General features: G+C 38.3%; 1 long non-coding RNA gene across 1 annotated transcript; it reads left to right on the forward strand.

Annotated features, from left to right (window-relative positions):
* Window positions 1–236: 236 nt before the first annotated feature.
* On the forward strand, window positions 237–12,486 carry LOC113633432 (uncharacterized). Its single transcript, XR_003438198.1, has 3 exons — window positions 237–2,542; window positions 4,562–4,882; window positions 10,819–12,486. It is a non-coding gene; the product is annotated as an uncharacterized LOC113633432 (long non-coding RNA).
* Window positions 12,487–21,315: the final 8,829 nt, after the last annotated feature.

The raw sequence follows: 21,315 nt of genomic DNA on the forward strand, positions 1-21,315 counted from the left end.
AACAAGTATGTTGTAATTATGCAGGATCAACTTGCATTGCCATAGGAGGACCATTTGGAACATCTATCCTATCCTTCTGCTAACATCAAAAGTCAGTGCATGGCCTTTATTTGATAGCAAATAGGCTTCTTCTAGAGCCCTACAGCATTTCTGGATTAGAGAGTGCTTATTATAGAGCTCCTAGCAGTGGGATTAAATTGATTCACTTTATTTTCCCTGTATTCCAGACTTTTTTGAGCTTCATAAAAATCCAATTATGTTATCAAATCATTAAATTGATTATTTTACTAAAATATGAACAAAATACTAAATTATATATGAAAAGCAGACATAGGTTTCACACTTACGGTCTTCCTTGGGAAAACAGTTTCCAAGAAGGTTGTAGATATACTTTTAAAATATTTTTCAATGTTATCCTTCTGGCCCATATTGTCTAAGATTACAGAGAAAGACAACACATGGAAAGAGTACTAAATTTGGGGTCAGAGTAATCTCACTGTAATCTCAGGTTAGACACTATGCATATGATTTTCAATGATGTAATTAACTTCTATGTACCTGTATTTCCTCATTTGTAAAATGGAGATAATTTCTATTTTACACAGTTATTATAAGAATCAAGGCCAACAAAATAGTACATGTGGAATTACATATGACAATTTCCAGTGAGGAGAGCAGAATATGCCACCCCCCCCAAATATTTCTCTTTGACATAAAAATTATCTTGACCTGGTTATTTTTAAGACACAGGAGAAGCTCTGAAAATTGAGTAGAAGTTGTCCGTTTTGTAAGCAACATGCACATTTATAAGGGAAATGTCCATTTATAAGTGTGTCTCCCTTTCTATACCAGGCAGAGAAGGATCACTAAATCTCTAGACACTCTTATTCAATGGAAAAGGCAACTATACCCCTGTTGATTTCGCTTTGCTTGATACCCTTCCATAACTGGCTTATTCCTTCCTTTCCCAACATCTTCCTTTGTCTTGAGCTGGTATGTAAAGGTGTGGTTTGGACCATTTTGGGGAGTTACTCAGTTTTCCATGTTATTAGACTTCTGTTTTTCTCCTGTTAATCTGTCTTTTAGTACAGGGGGTCTCAACCAAGAACCTAGAAGTGTAGAGGGAAAATTATCTTTCCTCCCCACCAGTTTGGTGACCCATGATGGGACCTGCTGAGACACCATACTCACTCCAGAGCCTGCAGATGGGATCCTGGAAGACTGGTAGAAGCTGGCAAAAAGTAAAAATTCTTACCAAAGTCAGCTCTCCCAAATCTCTCTCTCTATGCCCAGTTTAAAGGAGAAGGTAAAAATTTCTTGTCCCTTCCTTTCTAAATTTAGATTAGCAGGAAAAAATATTTGTGTGAACTAGTTTCTTGCATATAGCAACTGGTAAAGATTTTTGTTATTGCTCTTGTTTTCTCTTTCCTCCCAGAAATGGTCATTGTTTTGTCTCTGTCTTTTGTGTCCTTTGTTATAAGGAGGAGAACCATGGGCAAGATGAAATTTTCCTTTTGTCTTATTTAACGTTTTGAGAGCTTGGCTTCGTGGCAAATGAGGATATTCTCTCTGCCAGCTAAAACAGTCTGAGGGTCCAGGACATGAACTGACAAGCCGCATTCTCTTTGTCCACTAGAGCTGGCTCACAGGGGATTTGTCTTAAGGGGTCCTGGTCCATAAAGGGCCTTTGTCATCTCAGCCTTTATTGTCTCATTAGTGCCGAAAAGTCCCATTCCAATTTTACATGCCCAGTGTCACAGATTAGCAGGACTATAAGTAGAGGCATTTCATCTTCTGGGAGACCAAAGACCCGTTTTCCCTCCCGCCTTTCTTAGCACCTGAGACAGTGAAGGTCTCTTTGCTTTCTTAGGCCAACTCTGGGAGTGAACATTTTGGATTATGGGGGCTTTATCTTCTGCACTATCTTTTGCAATGCCTTTTGTGTCCATAGTTAAGTCCATTAAAGGCTTATTGGTTTGAGTCACTACTGAGATAAATATATTGAGGATTCTACTTGTCAATGGCCAGATGAGGGATCTTTTGAACTGGAAAAACTTCTATATTTGAAAAAAGTTGTTTTGAAAAAAGTTGTAAACAACTGTCTTATTGATACCTATGGAAAGATAACATTGAAAAGAAGACACAAAAGAGTATGGCATCTAGCCTTAGGGGTTTCCTTAACAAGACAAAATTATATAAACCCCCCTTTTACTTCCAGTTTCAAAAGATCCTACCAAATTTATAGAAGAGTTGAAAAGATCAGTGGACATTCACATTTCTACTAACAGGGGACCTTGATTGGGGCTGCTAAGGGGTGTTCTTTCATTATATTACTGTAGTTAACAGAAAAGCCAGATGGCCCCCTGGGGAAAACACCTCTTACAGAGGTAACAGATGAACAGAATTTCTCCCAGGCCCTCTTACACATGATCAGGAAATGGCTCAGCTGGAGGTTGATGTTAAGAAGCTGACAGAAGCAATAGCAGAGCTTTTCATCCTAAGGTGAACTGGTTGAGGTTGAATTGAACATGCAGAAAAAAAGGTAAGCATTTATACAGACTTTACAAAAGCATACCACATTAAACCCTGAAGTTCCAAAACATAGGATTCTTTTGATTTCCATCTTGGTTGGAAATCTTGTTGATATAAAAGAAGGAAATTGAAGATAATGTATTTGGATGGGCAGACCTTGATATAATTCAGCCCACAATCCAATTCCTTGAGGAATTAAAAACAACTGTCTTTGTCTTTAAAATCTTTACGAAACCAGAAATGTAGCTCTAGAAGCAATTCAAAGTCCACCTATCCTTACCAATCCCCAAATCTTCCCTATTGATCTCCAGATGCCTGCAGATATTGTAAAAGATTAGGACAGTGGAAACAGAATTGTCCTGCACTTGAGAAAAAGGAAACATTTTTAAATAGTAATTTCCCTAGACCTCTAATAGTATCCCAAAAACTTCGTCTTGGAGAAAACTTGTACACTTTCTCTGTGCCTACCTTGTCTTCTGTAGGAGCTGACAGCCATTTCTTTGAAATGCAAACTGTAGGTAAATCATTCTCATCTAGAGGGAAAAAAAAAAAGCTATTTAGAAATTGGGCAGATAAGAAATCTTAAGTGTCTTCTCCACAAATATTAGTAAAAAAGCTTCAGCCATCTGAGCAGGTAAACTTATTCCTGCTTATCTGCCAGAAACACAATTTGGATCCAATTGTTTTTTGTTTTTGTTTTAAAATAAATTAGTCAGTTTTGTACCTGACTGATGGCTAAAATTTTAGAATAAAAGCTATACTATTTCTCTTTGTATCTCTGTATATGATCATGTGTGTCTACATATGTATGTTGTAGATGTGTTATTTTTCTATCTCTAGATGGTACTGTCAAAATTTGTAAAAACTCTATTTGGTTGGCTTGAAGGAAAACGCTGTATGGATTAGGTATTCCAAAACTCACAGAAATACAGAAACTAATGTTTTTCAAGTATATGTGATCTGGAATAATATTTGGTAAATGAAAGCTAGTTGAAGTGTGTTAGTTTAATTAAAACAGAAATGTCTTCAGTATTATTAGCATTAAATACAATGCAGAGGTGCAACTTTTATTCTACCTGGGTTTACTACTCAGCTAAGCTCATGTTATATCTGTTACAAAAATTGTCAGCAAGAGAAAATTATGAAACTTTCATAAAGAATCAAAATATGATTATTAATAACAAATGAAATAGTTGAAGGTAGACTAGAAGTTTATAAATAAACTTTTCAACAATAATGTTTTATAAGATATGTCTCCTTTAAAATCTTTTAAAGCTTCCAAAATCTTTTTAGTAACTTGGAACTTAAAATTTTGCTAAATTAAAGGATATAAATTCATTGAAATCTACATCATTTCTAAATAAGAAAATTTAACATTAGTACCTCTGTAATAAAAAAAGTAGATAAACCAAAAATGTTTGGGTCTATTAGTAAACATGTCTCATGCCACATTGAAAAACTGTACTATAAAAAAGGCATATACTTCTAGAAATTATGAACTGTATTCATAAATTTACCAATCTAAAGAACACTGTTGTAACAAGTCATTCACAATTGCTTACTTCTGAGTTTTCACTAGAAATTAAGGTTTCTGCAGGTTAAGAGTTCTAATGTAATTAAAACTACTCTCAGTAGTAAGAGAAACTATTCCATCTTTGTATGCAAGGAAAGTAGGGTATGTTATTGGGTAACAAAGTATGAGATATGGAGATGCATTTTTGTTAAGGGAAATGAAAGAATTTTGTCTTCAAGAACAACCAGCTACTTCAGAATGGAAAAGATGAGAATAAATAACAATCTAAATGGATATTAAAAGTTCTGAAGAGAGAATCTTGTGTTGTTAAGCTGGATAAAATTGAATTGTTATAAGGATTTTTAAAATAAGCTTTAATATCAATATTATACTTATGTAAAACTTAATTTTCTTTCATCTGCTAAAAGGACAAAGTTTTCTTACCAGTTGGGTAAACCTGCAGGTGCAGGAACCTCAGGATATCTTTATTAATACCTAATTGCTTGCACCATATAGGTCTAACTTTGGGAGCCCACCTGCAAGACTGCCTCCTGAAATGAGACACAACTGTTTAACTGAACTGACCTATTTCAAGACTAATACTGGTTCAATGAGATAGATATGGAGAAGTCTTTCAACTCAACTTCTGTACTATGAAATTCCTTGAAGAAATTTCAACAGCTGGGCTGGAGGTGAACAGAATACGCCACCCTGAAATATGCCTCTTTGGCATATGGATTTTCTTGAGCTGGTTACTTTTAAGAAACAGCAGACACAGGAGAAGCTCTGAAAACCAGTAGAAGTTATGCTTTTGTAAGAGACATTCACATTAATAAGGTAAGCCTTCTTTTATAAGGGAAGTCTCTTCCTCTGTACCAGGAAGAATGACTAAATCTCTAGAAATTCTGATCAATGGAGAAGGTAACAACTTAAATTCACATGATAACCATACCCTTGTTTACTGTGCTTTGCCTGGTAACCACATAACTGGCTTCTTTGCCTTACTCGCAACATCTTCTTTTGTCTTTAACTGGAGATGGTATTTAAGGTGGTGACTTAGGCCATTTTGGGGAGTTACTCAGTGTTTCTGGGTATTTCCTAGGTATATCTTCCATGTATACTCAGATTTCCATGGGTCTCTCCCAGGTATACATGTTATTAAACTTCTATTAATCTGTCTTTCATTACAGGGGTGTCTCAGCCAAAGACCTAGAAGGGCAGAGGGAAAATTCTTTTCCCTCCCCTACACAAGCACATAGTGGGCACTTGGACAGTATTATTTTTTCTTTCCTTCTCATGGCATCTTTGAGCTAATATGGTTAAATGTATGATTTCAAAATATATATCTTGAATTCTCATTGATACTCATTCACTTCTAGAGAGATCTATCAGCCTTATCTCTGTATTTAAGTTGAGAGTTAATTTTTAAAAAATAGAGCAGAGTCTAACTCCTACCTATACAAATTAAGCTACTTTCAAGAAATGGGAACTTAACTCTGATTGTACTTAAAAATATGAACAATGCTTATGTAACTTTAGTTAGGCAACATCTGGAGCTGATTTCCTAACTTTGATTAAGAGAACCAGCCTGATGAATCCCAGATGTTTAAACATGGCTGTGTTTCTTACACTCACTAGATTATGAGAGTGAATACATGGAAGGAAGGGAAACATTTATAAGAACTAGGTGTCAAAGTGGCCAAGAGGGGTTTTTGGGTGTTGGCTTCGTTGCCGGGGTGGGGGGGGTCTTTCTAAATGAACATCCCCTTTAAAGTTTTATGCATGTTATTAAGACAAAGGCCCAATCTTTGATAACCTCAATAGTGTGTCATAATAGCTTCACTCATATTTATTCCTGCAGAAATATATTTTTGAGCATCTAAAGTCCTGTGGTTAGAAAGATAAATAATAAACATTCCCTGCCTTTGAGTCACTCAGTTTAGTGAAGGAGTCAGGCATGTGAGCAGTAATTAGAATCAATTACAACTGCTGTATTGAAGGACTGAGTTCAGAAAGTAAGCAGGTCTTCCAAGGAAGATAGGATGGTTTCAGAGAGAAGGAAGCACTGGGCTCAAGATTTCTATGCATTACCTCTATCAGCTGCATTTAGCTGTGCTAATATAATTCAGCTTCCATATATTTGTATGTTCCATTAGATCATGGGGCCATTTATGTGTCATAAAAATACATTAAAAGCAGCGATTTCTGAAATTGGACAACTATTTTGATAATCCAGTGTCACAGTGGTAAAATCATGATGATTAATCATGTTGACTTCCCATCATTTGGTAAAGCTTTTAGAAAAACAATAAATATTTTAATCTTTCTTTCCCACAAATTGTGCTTTTAAGTGAAAGAATGCCTTTGCCTTTTGCAATCTTTTTCTTACTCTAATGCATGCCCAGTGTTATGGACAGAAAAAGAAAATCAGAAATGTTCTGATTTCAAAATTTCTTTAGAAGTTTTTTTGGGGAAAGGTGTAGTAGTTGTTTTGTGACATACTTTAGTTCTCATAAAACCTGCTCCATTTTTTCCCCCCAAGGAAATATCAACTCTGGGTGAAAAGAAACAAAATGTGTACCCTGAGAAGAATAACCCAAATGCCCTATTGACAGCAATTTTGTAAAGAATTAAAATGCATTGTTATGCTTTCAGAGGTAGAGAGGGATTAAGTATAAAATATTAGCCTGATGACAGGAATAAAAAAGGCTACCTAATTCTTACACAAAGGTTTTCAGTAAAAATTAATGTCCCATCAGGCTCAAATGTACTTCAACTCCTTTCCTTACCTAGCTATGACTAGCAATTTCTTGCTTTTTTTCTGTATTCAGTGTCTCAGTACCTCTTTATCACCCATCAAACCTGAACTCCCCATTTACTCCTGTACATTCTTCCTCTGAATTAACAAATATTGTCCACTTTGACAAATATACCAGAGAACACATATCAATAGACCTGGGCTGTTCCCGCTTCTTGGACAGTCTCCTGAGCTTTCAGCTCTTCACCCAGCAAACGCCTACTTATCTTTCACAACCTGGTTTTAAATATCAGTTCCCCAGAAAGGACTTCCCCAGTCGTTCTAGGCTTGCTAAGATCCATTCACCACCGCATATGCCCACATAACCATATCACATGATCGTCATCACATCTGTTTGCATGCTGAGTGTCTGTCTTTCTCACCTGATTGTAAGTTCCAGGAGAGCAGGAACTTTTTGTATTTATATCCATCGTTGTATTTTCAGCTCATTGCATTCATGCAGTAGATACCTGCTGAAAAGAAAACATTCAAAATCTTTGAATGTAATATTTAGTTTTTTTGCTTTAATATTGAAAAAGATTGAGCATTTAATGTGATGAAGTTATGTCACAAAGGAGCTCTTTGGTCCTTACCCCAATCTCAATTTGTTCTTACTTAAGCTACTCATTCAGTAAATGGTACCACTCAGCTGCTCAAGTGGTAAGTATTGGTCATTTTGATTATCCTCTTTCCAGTTCCTTCTAATTATCCCACCACTGAATTATGCAAGATATATCTCAAAACATATTTCAAATCAACTGACTTCTCTTCATCTGTCCTGCTACTACTATCACTGTAATATTCATGCTCTAATAATACCTTGCCTGATCTATCTAAAAGGTATGTGTTACCTTAGAGGCTTCAACACACTGGTCCCTCTGTCTGGACCAACTTTCTCATAAATGATCGTGACCTTCAGGTCTCAGCTGAAACCTCACTTTTTCATGAAGATCTTCCCTCACCAATCTAACTGAGTGGGTTAATTTCTACCTTACTCGTTTTCTTCATGGTGCTCATCAGAATTTATAGTTATATAGTAATTTTTTTCTTGTTCAATGGCTACGTCAAGGGCTGGACTGTGTTATCCAGTATTTAGCCAGGTGTTGACTAGACAGCAAGATGCTTTTTTTTTTTTTTCTGAATGAATAGAAGTTACATACATGAATTTGGTAAAGCTGTAAATATATTTTTTCAGTTTCTTAGGCACAGGGGCTGTGGCTTTTCATCACTCTTATTCTATATCTAGCATACTTCTTTATATATATATATATATATATGTTCATATTTTTATTAAATGTATATAAATTATGTTTTAGAGTCATCCAAAGAACTTGATGTCTTATTATATAAAGGTTGTCATCTATACTCTATATTAGAAAAAAAATTCAAGATGAATTGCATATCAAAGACAGTAAAACATCAATTACCAAAATCTAACTGTATAACTTTTGTTCAGTAAGTATTAACACCTGGTGTACAAGGTGCTATTGGCCTCTCTGAACAAGACAGAAACCATCTACTCAAGCGGTTTTATTATTGTAACTGGGGTGGCCCTTGCCTCAACATTTCAGGGTTGTTACTGTTGGGTTCCAATCCATCATGGGAAAATGGGTTTGACAATGTTCGCCTTACCTATTAGGAGTAGCAGCAAATCCAAAATAACTCCCTTCCCGGAGGTCCTATGGGGTTAAACACTCAGAACCAGACTCCCAGTGCTGCCCTAATGAATGAGTAAGTGCCTTAGATCAGCAATCTAACGTGCAGACCCTAAGATCCCCAGGTATGCTAAGATCCATTCTCTCCTGAAGCTCCTGGGCAGGGTCACCAGGGACGTGTGAGCCCAGGGGCTAAGCAGGGTGCTCTGTTAAGGGCACTGGCAGGTGCACTGGGATGATGCCTCTTTAAAACCATTCTCGTACTTCACAGGCCACAGGACAGGGTAAGGGAAGAAAAATAATTTTTCTTCCACCCTTCTAGGTTCCTGACTGAGACCCTGCCCCCATAATAAAAGACAGATTAACTGGAGAAAAACCAACAGAAGTTTAGTAACATTCTTGATGGAAAAATTAATAGTTAATCAAGAAAGAAATGGAAAATTTTATATGAGACAACCTGAGGATTATAACCTGGAAAACAGTATTTCAGAAAGCTCTGAGGACTGTTTTGCCCATTAGAGGTCAAAGCAGTTGTATACATTTTTGAGACAAAGGGTTATATTTCAAATGATGTATTGACACTTTACACAATCCAGATCTACATGTACAAAGAAGCACATAGTGGGTCATGTGTCATCCTGGCCCATTAAAAGATTAAGAAGGAAGGTTATCTCCTAAGGAGTTGTAACCCTTGATGTGATTAAGAAGCAAGGAATGTTATCTCCTAAGCAGGTCTGGTTAATGCAGATGCACATGAGGCCCAAACTGGCAAAGAAATAAGTTATATTTAAAATGTTTTCATCCTGCCATAAAATAGGAATTTTATTTCGTCAACATGTATACCTCCTGTATACATGGGATATACCCAGAAAAACTGAGTAAAACTACCAGAAATGGCCAAAGCTGCCATCTTAAATACCATCTCCAGCAAAAGACAAAAGAAAGACATTTTGAAGGGGAGGCCAGTTATGGGAGGTTACCAGGAAAAGCTTGGTAACAAGAGTAAGGGTTGCTATGCAGATTTAAGTTGCTGCCTTCTCCACTGATAAGAATTTCTGGAGATGGAAAGTCCTCCTCCTCTTCCTGGGACAGAGAGGCAGACACCCTTACAAATGGAGATTGCCTTTATAAATGTAAATGTCCCTTACCAAAGCGCAATTTCTATTCTGTTTTCAGAGATGCCCCTGTGTCTGCTCTTCCTCAAATATAATGGGCTAAAAATAATCCTTATGCTCAAGAGGTATGTTTTGGAGTGGCATATTCTGTTGCTCTTCAGTAGCTTCAGAGGGTGGGTCACGATTGGGATGAGCATCTGCTAACTCTCCCAATCCTGGGGCTGCTCTTAGTTTAAACTAAGAAACATAAAAGGCTTTGTTCTGTTTTCTTTCCAAGGACAGTGGGGCCACCCAGTCACACCAATCTTCCTTAAGTAAAGCAACTTTTAGTGTTTCCAAGTGCTTTTCTCTCCTGAGGATAGGAATGATGACTCAGTGATTGCAGAGTGCACCCCACCTCAGCCACCCACCCAGGCTCTTTTAAAAGAGCTGGACCTCATTTTTTCCCCCTTTAAAGCATCTTTCTTGCTGAGGCAGAAAGGGAAATGTTCCCAAGTTTAATCTGTGTTAGGACAATCCAAATATAGTAATACTATGAGACAAGATTCAATGTTTTCAGATATAAGGTAATGAATGATGCATGCTGAAGGGTACCAGGATACATCACCCCCAAATACCTCTCTGGCATATGGACTATTTTGAACTAAAGTACATTGAGAACAAGCAGGAAAAGCTCTAGAAACAAGTACAAGTTTTCCTTTTATAAAGGAAATTTACATTTTTAGAGGAAATTTCTCTTCGTAGAGATGCCTCCCTCTCCAATATCAGTAAAAGGCAACCATTCTGATTCTGGAGAAGATCACAGAAAAAGTGAGTAAGGCTATCTGTGCTGATGGGGCATGCAGACAGGCCAGATTTGCCTCCCCAGTCTCTATCACTGTAAAAATGGGAGCCTCATATCCAAGGAAAAAAGCAATACCCTCTTAAGAAAGAGGCCATACAAGGAATCCAGCCGGTTTTAAACGGATTTCTAAAGTATGGACTAAGTAGACCCTGCAGGTCTCCTTGTAATACTCCTATTCTTCCGGTCAAGAAACCTCATACCAATGAATACTTACTCGTTCAGGATCTGTGAGCCATAAATGAAATAATTTAGGACATTCATCCTACAGTTCCAAACCCATATACCTTACTTAAGAACCATACCTGGAGATTATGATTGCTTCACTGTATTAGATTTGAAAGATGTCTTTTTCTGTATTCCAGTAGAAAAGAAATTGTGGTTGCTATTTGCCTTTGAATGGCAAGACTCCAATTCCAAAACAACAAGTCAGTACTGCTGGATGGTGCTGCCACAAGGATTTAAAAATTCCCTCACCCTCTTCAACGAGACTTTGGCTAAAGATTTATGAGGATTATACGTGGATCAAGGTTGAGTAGAGGCCTTCCCAGCCAGAGTGGAAAAAGCATCAGAAGTGACAAAAGCCCTTCTTAAGGACATTATTCCTAGGTACGGCCTTCCCTCTACTATTCAGAGTGACAATGGATCTGCTTTTGTCACAGAAATAACACAAACAGTAAATAAAGCTTTAGGTATAAAATGGAAACTTCATTCATCATGGAGACCCCAATCTACAGGAAAGGCCGAGAAGATGAATCACACCCTGAAGAAAACTCTCACCAAGCTATGGAGGAAACTCATCTAAAATGGGACAAGGTCTTGCCAATTGCTCTCCTCCATATACAGTTGGCCCCTAGAAGCAGGCTAGGATTGAGCCCTTACAAAATTATATATGGGAGACAATTCTTAGCTTCTAAGAGTAAAGAAAGAGAAACGTTTCTCATGCAGGAGGTAAAAATTAAACAGTATGTACAACAGATTGACCAACTGTTAACTGCTACTCATGAGTTTGTGTCCCAGAGGTCTCCCCCTCACCTGGAAGTTCCCTTGCATCCCTTCAAAGCAGAATACTGGGTGCTGCTGGAAATGTGGAAAGAGCAAGGACCTGAGCAGCAGCTTGAAGAGAAATGGAAGGGACCCTATGACATTCTTCTTACTACTCATGCCTCTCAAATTGTATGGAGTAAAACCATGGGTACATCACACTAGAGTAAAAAGATTATCAGAGACTGACCAGCCAGGCCTGCCTATAGCCAGTGAGCAGATTCCCAAGAAGTGGACCTCTCACCTTTTGGGAAACCTTAAGTATTTGTTCTGGCAAGCGAAATGAAAGTTCTGTTTTCTTATCCTTTCTCATACCTTTTACCTTTCCCCACAAAACTATAGATTCATATGCTGATTCTTTCAGTAATTCTAACTGCTGGATATGTGGTCAGCTTCCTATTTCGGGGTCTTCAGGATTGCCTTGGTGGGTTTGCCCCCTTACAGGGAATGGTGTGGAAATAACTGGCAACAAGTCTCCCCAAACCAGTTCCAGACTGGGTTTCAGACTTATTTTCCTGAATTCCTAAGAGAATGAGACGTATTTTTGTCTAAAGTTCCAGTTGTCACTCCTCCTACCTCTAACTGGGTCTGTTGTGCCAAAATGGCAGACAAAGAAATTGAGATCTTAATCATACAAAACTCAGATCTAGGACTTGGACCTCAAATATTTCTAATTCAGTATCCATTCCCCCAAATTTAGGCAGACTACACCCCATTTCAGCAGGAAGTAGCCAGAGCAATCATTGCCGTCCCTGAAAGATTTGGGGAAAGATAAAATCTAAGTGGGGATTAAAACCAAGTCTCCCTAAAACCGAGTTCCTCTGCCAAGTTTATGATTAACATCTCTATCCAAAATGATTATTCATTTTCTTGTCCAACATCTGTTCTCCTCAAGATTGAGGAGTATCAAAGAAAAAGGGAGAGTGAAACTGAGCAGGACCCTGTTGTCTCCTGGGCACAGAAGCCTTTCTGTGTCTCCTGTTTCTTGTTTGTAGGGAATAGACTCTAGCCTCCATGACCTTCCCTGAGTTCCAAAGAGCCGATTTGAACAGTTGCTAATCAGGAGGGGATGCAGAGACAAGGGAGGAGCACCAAGAAACAACAGTGCAGACTTGGGGCAGGGTTTTGGTTCCATCTTAAGGGATAACAATATCTTTGAGCTATTTACAGAACTAAAACCCCCAACAAATGAAAGATGTCAGCGTTCTTTATTCCAGAGAAGACCACCTGAGGCCAGATTAAAGGAACCAGAGAAACTCACCAACAGATTACCAGATTAAAGGAGTGCTGGCCCTGCACACACCCTAATCTTATCAGCAACCCTGCTCTTGAGTCATTGCTATAAAGCTCCCCATGAAATCCTCCCAGGTTGGGACACATAGTTTTGAGGAGCATGAGCCCACTGTGTCCCCCTTTGTCTGGCAAAGCAATAAAGCTATTCTTTTCTACTTCACCCAGAACTCTGTCTCCAAGATTCAATTCGGCACCAGTGCACAGAGGCCAAGTTTTTGGCATCATTATCAATGGAGAAAGCACTTCTTAAATACGCATAACAAACCTTAATAAGCAATTCTTGTTTACCATGCTTTCCCTGGTCACATTCCCTTAACTGCCTCCCTTGCTCAGAAGCTGCAAACTCCTTTACCTCCGTTTAGCTTGAGATAAACCAAAGTTCTAATCACCCCTCTGAGTTACTTGTTAGGTGCTCCCATGTGTACATTCATGATACAAATATTAATAAACATGTTTGTTTTTCTCCTGTTAATTTGTCTCTGGCCAGTCTAATTTACCAGGTCCCATGCTGGAGAATCTAAGTTCGGTAGAGGAAAATTTTTTTCCTCCCCACAATGCCACAATTTGTAGAAATGTATAAATAATATGTGACATGAGTTCATGGGATGGCAAGATCACATTTACTTGAAGGAACCAGGACAATTATGGAGGAAATGGTCTTGGAAGTTCACGTTGAAAGTAGGACAAAGCTTGAACATGTGGAAAGGTAGCAGAGAAGATCAACTGAATGTAATAATACAAAGACACAGCAGGGAGAATAATACATGACTGGGGGGGAAGAAAGACCTGGAAAATTAGTGCTAGAGACAGATTATGGATATCCTTGACTGGCAAAGTAAGGAAACTTGACTTCAGCTAGAAAAACAATTTTAAGCTGGGCTGTGGTCTGCATGTAGAAATGATGGGATCAGGAGCATATTTAAATATTCTAGGAAAGAAGTTAATGAGATTTAGAGTAGAAGCAGTGGAAGAGGACAGAAGAAAGATGAACTGGATTGAAAGAGGTACAGTGACTGATGATGCTGGATGTGAGGAGAGAGCAGAGTCAAAGAAACTGCCAGTTTCTGATGAAAAGATCAGTTGACATCATAGCATGACTCACCCCAGAGATTCAAATTCTTGTTCTGCCCCAAGGAACAAGAGCTTTTGGGTTGTTGTTGTTCTTGTTTTGTGTGTGTGTTTCTTTTTCTTTCTTTAATATTTTTGCCTAAAAAATTTCCAAATTTTCTCTCAGAGTTAGAACATAACTCACAAAAAACTGCTTTACCCACTCAGGGGTCTTCTATGAGCTTTCCTTTTGTCAGGTGCAAGGTTTTTTGCCCAACAACCAAGAATCTCCTTTGAAATTCTACCCTTAAGAATCATTTATCCTTTCTTTTATCAATTAGGGAAATAATAGCTCTTGACACATGACAGTTGTTATAATCTTATAAATGAGTTTCATATACTCCTCATTTTATCCTGATCACAGCACCATGAGAAAGGCTTTGAGACTCATTCGTATGTGGGAAGCAGTGTACGTTGTTTAGCTGTTATTAAAGTTATCTGTGAAACTGGAAATAATAAAAAGCCACCTATGAGCAGCTGCAGCCCCATGGGCATACCTGGGGACATCTGTAGTTTTAAAGAACATGAGGCAAGAACTACCAGTGTGCTGTGTCAGAGCCCAGGTTCCGCAGTCAGATCTGGGCATAAGTACCTTTTCAGGCAATTGCCAGTTGCATGATCTTGGGCAAATTACCTAGCTTCTCTGGACTTTAATTTCCCTTATCTATATAATGGGGTTATAGTGATCAATCTCATTAAATGGAAAAAAAAATGCTAGTATCAGTAACAGCTAATATGCTAAGTACCAAACATTCACTAAGAGTTTTACATGCAATATCTCAGTTCATTCTCAGAATAGCCCTGGAGTAGGTACCAGCAGGATTTCCATTTTATACCTGAAAAAATTGAAGGCCTTTGAGACATTGATTTGCCTAGATTACAATGCTAGTAAAGTGCCAAATGAGGATTTAAATCTCTGTTGGCTGATATTATATTGCTGCTTTTAAATTATTATTCTGTACCATCATTGTACATGTAAAGTACTTAACACAGCATCCAGATGCAGTAAGGACCAAATATGTAATATTGCTGTGATGGTTATTATTCTCTTTAGTCTCAAATCAAATTACAACTTCAATGGTATAATATATGTACTCCACAAACTATTTAATGTTTAATAGAACTAAAGTTTAAGTAAAAAATGTCAAGCAGGGTAGAATCAGATGAAAGCAACTGATTTTAAAGTGCTAATAGAATATTAAGATGTAAAATGGGTTTTAAGATGGATTGGAGAGTTAAAAGATAAAAGTGCTAAGGACACTGAAAAGAGAATAGGTGGAGGGAGGGAAGGACCAGAAAAGGAACATCATCATGCTAGCATTTTGCCATCTTCCCCTAATGAATTGGGAAAGCAATGGCTGCAGCAGACCTATCTGCAGGCATGGAGTCTATACCACAGACAGCATATGATTGTACTACCACCAGGACAGTCTGTAGGCCAACCATCTTATTGTGCAGATTGATTGAGGGGATAGTGTGAACTGCACATAAGATTTGTTGGCCACAAGTACCCTGGGAAGAGGCCAGGGTAGAAGCCCTGGGAAGAAAATGGTAGAGATTCTTGCATAAAATGGCTACACCAGATTCTGTGAGAGTCTTACTAATGTGCTCCATAGCACAAGGGTCTATGAATCAGGGAGTAGCTTGGGGAAAACCATGGACTGGAGCTGCCAACATGCTGGAAAGAAACCTTAGCTTGTGAAAGGGAGAGGACTCATGTTTCTACCTGGGAAAAGTTGAAATCAATGGCAGGAAATCCTTCTGAGGACTTGAACTTGATGTCAGTAAGCAACACATGGTTCTGCATGAGGTTGGCCTCCAAGAGTAAAGATGTCATAGCCCCTCCGTGTTGTCTCAGTGAGATTGCTGATATCAAGAGTGCCAGTAACCAGGTAAGTACTTAATGCCATTATGGTTCTGCATTAGTGCCTCATTCCCAGATTCCTAATCTGTTCAAACACCTGCATGGGACCACATTCTGAATTAAGCTGGACCTCCAAGCTGTATCCGTATCACCTGTATAACTTGCTGATGTCTCCTGAAGTGTCTGGAGCTCATGGCCTCCCCAGGGAACGTCATATTTCTGAGCCAAACTCAAGAGAGTTGTTCTTTTCCTGCCTACTTCTGACTGACCAAGGGAAACTTTCCTACAGAAAAATGGTACCAGATGAAGACTGAACTTGAGAAAAATGATGCCAGGTGGAGACTGAACTACATGAAATATGGTTAGTCATTTCTAAAAGTATAGCTGAATCCACACTCAGAGTTTATAATAATTATGCATACACTATGCTATTTCAACATGATTTTTAAAATAATGAAAATTAAATTACCCAGAAGATTGTAGATCTGTCTCTACACAAGAGTTTGATTTGCATGGTAAAACAATGGTCGTGCTTTTGTTAAACTAAACTGACCAACAGTTTGATTGATTTAACTGAATGAGCCAGTTATTTTTGTGCTGAGTTGACTGTAGAAGCCATGCATGTAGGCTGTAGACATTAAGCCATGCTGGCACAAATAAGCAGAGAATATGGAGTTCACCTTATATGTGTTTTAGTCAGTATTGTCCATATTCTGTGCTTTAAAGGAGCACAGAATCGCTCATGCTGAATTTCAATTAACATGGTTCACTTTATACAAGAGGCATCTTATAATTTCGTGTCTCTTCTCCCATCTCCTTGCCTTGCAGTAACAAGTATCTTTACTTTCTTTTGATGCTACTTCAAATAATCAATTTGAGCTATAGAAAATACTGGAGAGTTTCACCTCAAAAGAAAATTTGGGGCAAGTTTTCAGTGAAAACAGAATTATAATAGAATCCACTATGCATACCTCTACTACTGAGAGCAGACCTCATGTTTTTATAGTCACCCAGCGCTAATGCAGCAGGAGGGCTCTGTCCTAGATTCTTTGTGGCTCCAGACTACTTTATTTCCTTTCTTCTCACTGTAGGAGAATGTTTCCTTTTTCCCTGTGTCTCAGGGCCTATGAGACATCATTAGCCCTTCTGGCTCTATATCTTGCTATTTATCTTTTTGGCTTTCTTCTGTTTCGATTTTCATATTTTATTATTTTTGCTTCTCTGTGAATAAGACTAGACTCGCTGCTAAATTAAAAGCTGAAGGAATAATAGTTCATTACCACTTGTGAATACCTGTTGCATGCCAGGTGCTATAGGTGCTCTGCATACCTTATTTCTAATAAAACAACCCTATAAGCAAGGTTCATATTCACATTTTACAGCTGTGGAAAGTAAAGCTTAGAGACTAAGGGAAATCTTGATCATGCAGCTGATAAGTAACAAAACTAATGGAAGACCTCAGGACTGTTGCCTTCCAGAGGTTGTACTCTCTTTCCTATCCTCAGAGTCTATTCACTTGGTCTAGCTTAGCATGGGTTACCTTCCCAGGCATGGAACACTAAACTGTCATTGATGACCATGGAACTTTTATCTTTATCAAAGGATTAGGTTTCTTCTTTAATTTTGTGACATTTCTTTTGCCGGCCTGTCTAGAAACTATAGCTCTAACTGGAAACTCATTAGACTGTGCACTCCTGTCTGACTTCAAAGGCTCTGCTCTTTGCATCTTGCTACACTTCCTATCAAGCATGATTGATCAGTTATCACCCATCCACCAAGTGCTGGAAGCTACAACAAAATTTAAACTTCAATGGCTGAGTTTCTTGGAAATGCTTTCAAACATATAATTGGAATTTTCTGACTTAAATACACCTCAGCTACACTTTTCTAAACTGTTCTTTCTGAGACACTGTCAGTCACAATACAGTTATAAGAAACAAAACTTTAGCTATTTGAATCAGAAAAGGATTCAAAACAAGGAAGGAGTAGACTCTAGGCAGGTCCTCCAGGAATGACCCTCACAGTAACAATGAGGAACTTGCCAATCAGAGGAGCCGTTCCTTCTACCCCAATCAAGGGGTAGGAATCACAAGGCTACCACAACACCTTTACAACTGCTGCTGGGCATCTCTATGGCAGCAACCAGGCACTAGAGTGCCAATTTAGAAAGACCCAAAGTCTTTGGCTGTGGTTGCCCACAGAAGACAGCACTACAGCAAATCACTGGCCTCTACTTCACTTCCATCATGAGTGGATCTCATTTGTAAACCCTGCCTGGTATCTAGAACCCTCACTGCAAGGGAGTTTGAAAAGCAATTTTTAGTTTTTCAGTCTCTGCCACACAGAAACGTTTTAGAAAGCAGATGGAATAGAGAGCCAGTAAACCAATTATTCTTATTCAACAGAGGAGTATTTGGTAAACAGTTTTCTTTGTATTGTATTGAAATGAGATGGAGAATTTTTGGCAAATGGCTATAATAAGGTAAACATTAGAGCACACCATGTGAGTATCTCACTTATCTGGATGATTGGTGTGTTGCCTTACTGGATGTGTATTTATACTTCATTGATGACAATATTTGACAAAGGGTTTTCCTTTATAAAATGCATAAGTGATCTCTTAAGTGGAGGGAATCTGTCTTAAAGACTGACTCCAGGTAGAGGGACTCAAAATGTAGAATGTAAGCTCTATAATCCTTATGGTATAGAAAGACTGGAAGAGAATGGAAGGTATCTTCTTGGGAAAAGCTAGACCTCTTATATTTCAGATTAAGCTAAAAGAAATTCAGTATTACAGGGAATCTTTAACCAATTCAAAGCAAACTACCCAACTTAAAATTGTTTAAAGACCTAAATGTAAGACTGGATACTATAAAACACCTAGAGGAAAACATAGGCAGAGCACACTTTGACATAAATAGCAGTAAGATCTTTTTCACTCCATCTCCTAGAGTAATGGAAATAAAAGCAAACAAATGGGACCTAATTAAACTCAAAAGCTTTTGCACAGTAAAGGAAAACATAAACAAAGTGAAAAGACAACCCACAGAATGGGAGAAAATATTTGCAACAATGCAACTGACAAGGGATTCATCTCCAAAATTTATAAACAGCTCATGAAGATCAATATTAAAAACACAAAAACAAAACCAAACAATCGAATCAAAAAATGGGCAGAAGACCTAAAAAGACATTCCTCCAAAGAAGACATACAGGTGGCCAAGAGGCACATGAAAAGAAGCTCAACATCACTAATTATTAGAGAAATGCAAGTCAAAGCTACAATGATATATACATCAACTGTGGTCCAAAATAAAATAAAAATTTTTTAAAAACCCCAAAGCTAACTGAGTGACTCCTATAAATTGAAGAAGTGAGAAAAAAACCCCAACAAATCCATATTGAAGTGGGTAGGACAGGCTGAGCCACAATCTTACCATAAACCACATCCCTGGTACAGTGATCCATAATCAGGAGGATACTCAAAACCCTGAGCTTCCCCCTGATGAACAAAGGTTTTGAACCCCACATCAGGCACCCTAACTTTTAAGACCTGCACCTGAGAGATGAGCCCCAAAACTTCTAGCTTTGAAAACCAATGGGTCATGGGTCCAAGAGAACCACAAGGCTATAGAGAACTGAGAAACAGTTCTTAAAGGGCTCCCGTGCATAGATTCATCCATCCCAAGGCCCAGCACAGAGATGATAGCCAACTGAAAAGCACCCAGACTTTCTGTGAATGAGGCTTATTTGCTTATCTCAAAGCATCAGCCTGAGGACCAAGCATCCAATTTAACAAACATCTAGTGACCTACTTAAATACTCTCCTAAAATAGAGGCCAAGAGATGCCATCTTTGTGGTCTCCTTCTGCCTCATGTCAGGTTGCTGTTATCTCCTGGAAAGCAGCTTGTACACTCATCTGTCATCCCAATTTTAACATCTGCCACCCAGGGGACACCTCTAGATCATCTGGCTCTGGTGACTAGTGGGGGTTAGGCTTATGGGTCCCACAGGACTCTAACAAATGGAGAAAGAGATCTTAACCAGCTACCACCCACAGGGCACAGCAGAGAAGAAATATAGTAAGGTATCCAGTCTTTCTGTGAAAGAGGCCTACTAGCTTATCTTTATAGCTGTGGCCTGAAGGGTAGGCTTCTAAGTAGACACACATCTAGGGTCTGATTACAACCCCCTCAGAGAGTGAGGAGGATGGCAGGCACCATATTAGCACTCCCATTCTGCTCCACCCCAGGTCATTGGTGTCTTTAAGAAAGGAACTTGTGTATAAGTCTGCTGTCCCAGCTTTTGTGTCTGCGACCCAGAGGATAATCCCTTGAAAGCCTGACATTAGTAGCCAGCCGTGCTTATGTTTATGGGTTCAATGTTTATGGTGGCAAAGTAAGAAGGAATTCTTAACTGGCTATCACCCCAGGTCTCAGCACAGAGAGAGGAGACAGCAATGTCCATATCCCAGTCTTCCCTTGAAAGGTGTATATTTTTATATTTTAAAAGTTGCTGCCTGAGGACCTGCCTTCTAATCAGCCTGAATCTAGGTGCTGACTAAGATGCTGCCCTTTGGACACTGACAGGATTTGGGCATACCTCAAATACTGGGATCCACTAAAAATAAAATAGGCTGCTTGGACAATCACAAAGATTTGAGAGACCTAAGAGCTAGGGCAGAGTTGAATGATAATATTCATCTCCTACAGGAGACCACTCCTTCAAGACTGGGGGAGGTGGCAATTTTATCTAATGCATAGAAATGCATAACCCATACAGGGTCAAGGAAAATAAAGAAACAGAGGAATATGGTTCAAATAAAAAAAGATGGAACCTCAGTAAAAGAACTTAATAAAATGGAGATAAGAGATTTACCTGACAGAGTTCAAAATAATGGTCATAAAGATGCTCACTGAGCTCAGAAGACTGAATAAATAAAATAAATTTTACAGAGAGATAGAAAATAAAAGAAAATATTAAATAGAAGTCAAGTCACAGAGCTGAAGAATACAATGATTGAACTGAAAATATAATAGAGGGGCTCAATAACAAAGTAGATGATGCAGAAGAAAGGATCAATGAACTCAAAGATACTGCAGTGGAAATCACATAATCAGAGCAACAAAAATGGATTAAAAAAAGGCTAAATTGCTTAAGGGACTTATGGGACAACATCAAGTGGACCAACATTCATATTATAGGGATCCCAAAGTATAAGAGAGAGAAGAAAGGGACAGAAAATTTTTTTGAGTAAACAATAGCTGAAAACTATCCTAAACTGGGGAAGGAAAAAAGGTTCCAAGAAAGATGAATCCAAAGAGACCCACACCAAGACACATTATAATTAAAGTGGAAAAAGTTAAAGACAAGGAGAGAATCATAAAAGCAACAAGAGAAAAACAACTTGTCACATATAAGGGAAGCTTTATAGGACTAGCAGCAAAATTTTCAGCAGAAACTTTGTAGGCTAGAAGGGACTGGCATGATATATTCAACCTACTGAAAGAAAAAAAAGCTGCCAACCAAGAATACTTTATCCAGCAAATTTTT

Source organism: Aethalodelphis obliquidens, unplaced genomic scaffold (assembly GCF_003676395.1).
Source record: "Aethalodelphis obliquidens isolate GAN/ISIS:26980383/991018 unplaced genomic scaffold, ASM367639v1 scaffold39, whole genome shotgun sequence".
Lineage (NCBI taxonomy): Eukaryota > Metazoa > Chordata > Mammalia > Artiodactyla > Delphinidae > Aethalodelphis > Aethalodelphis obliquidens.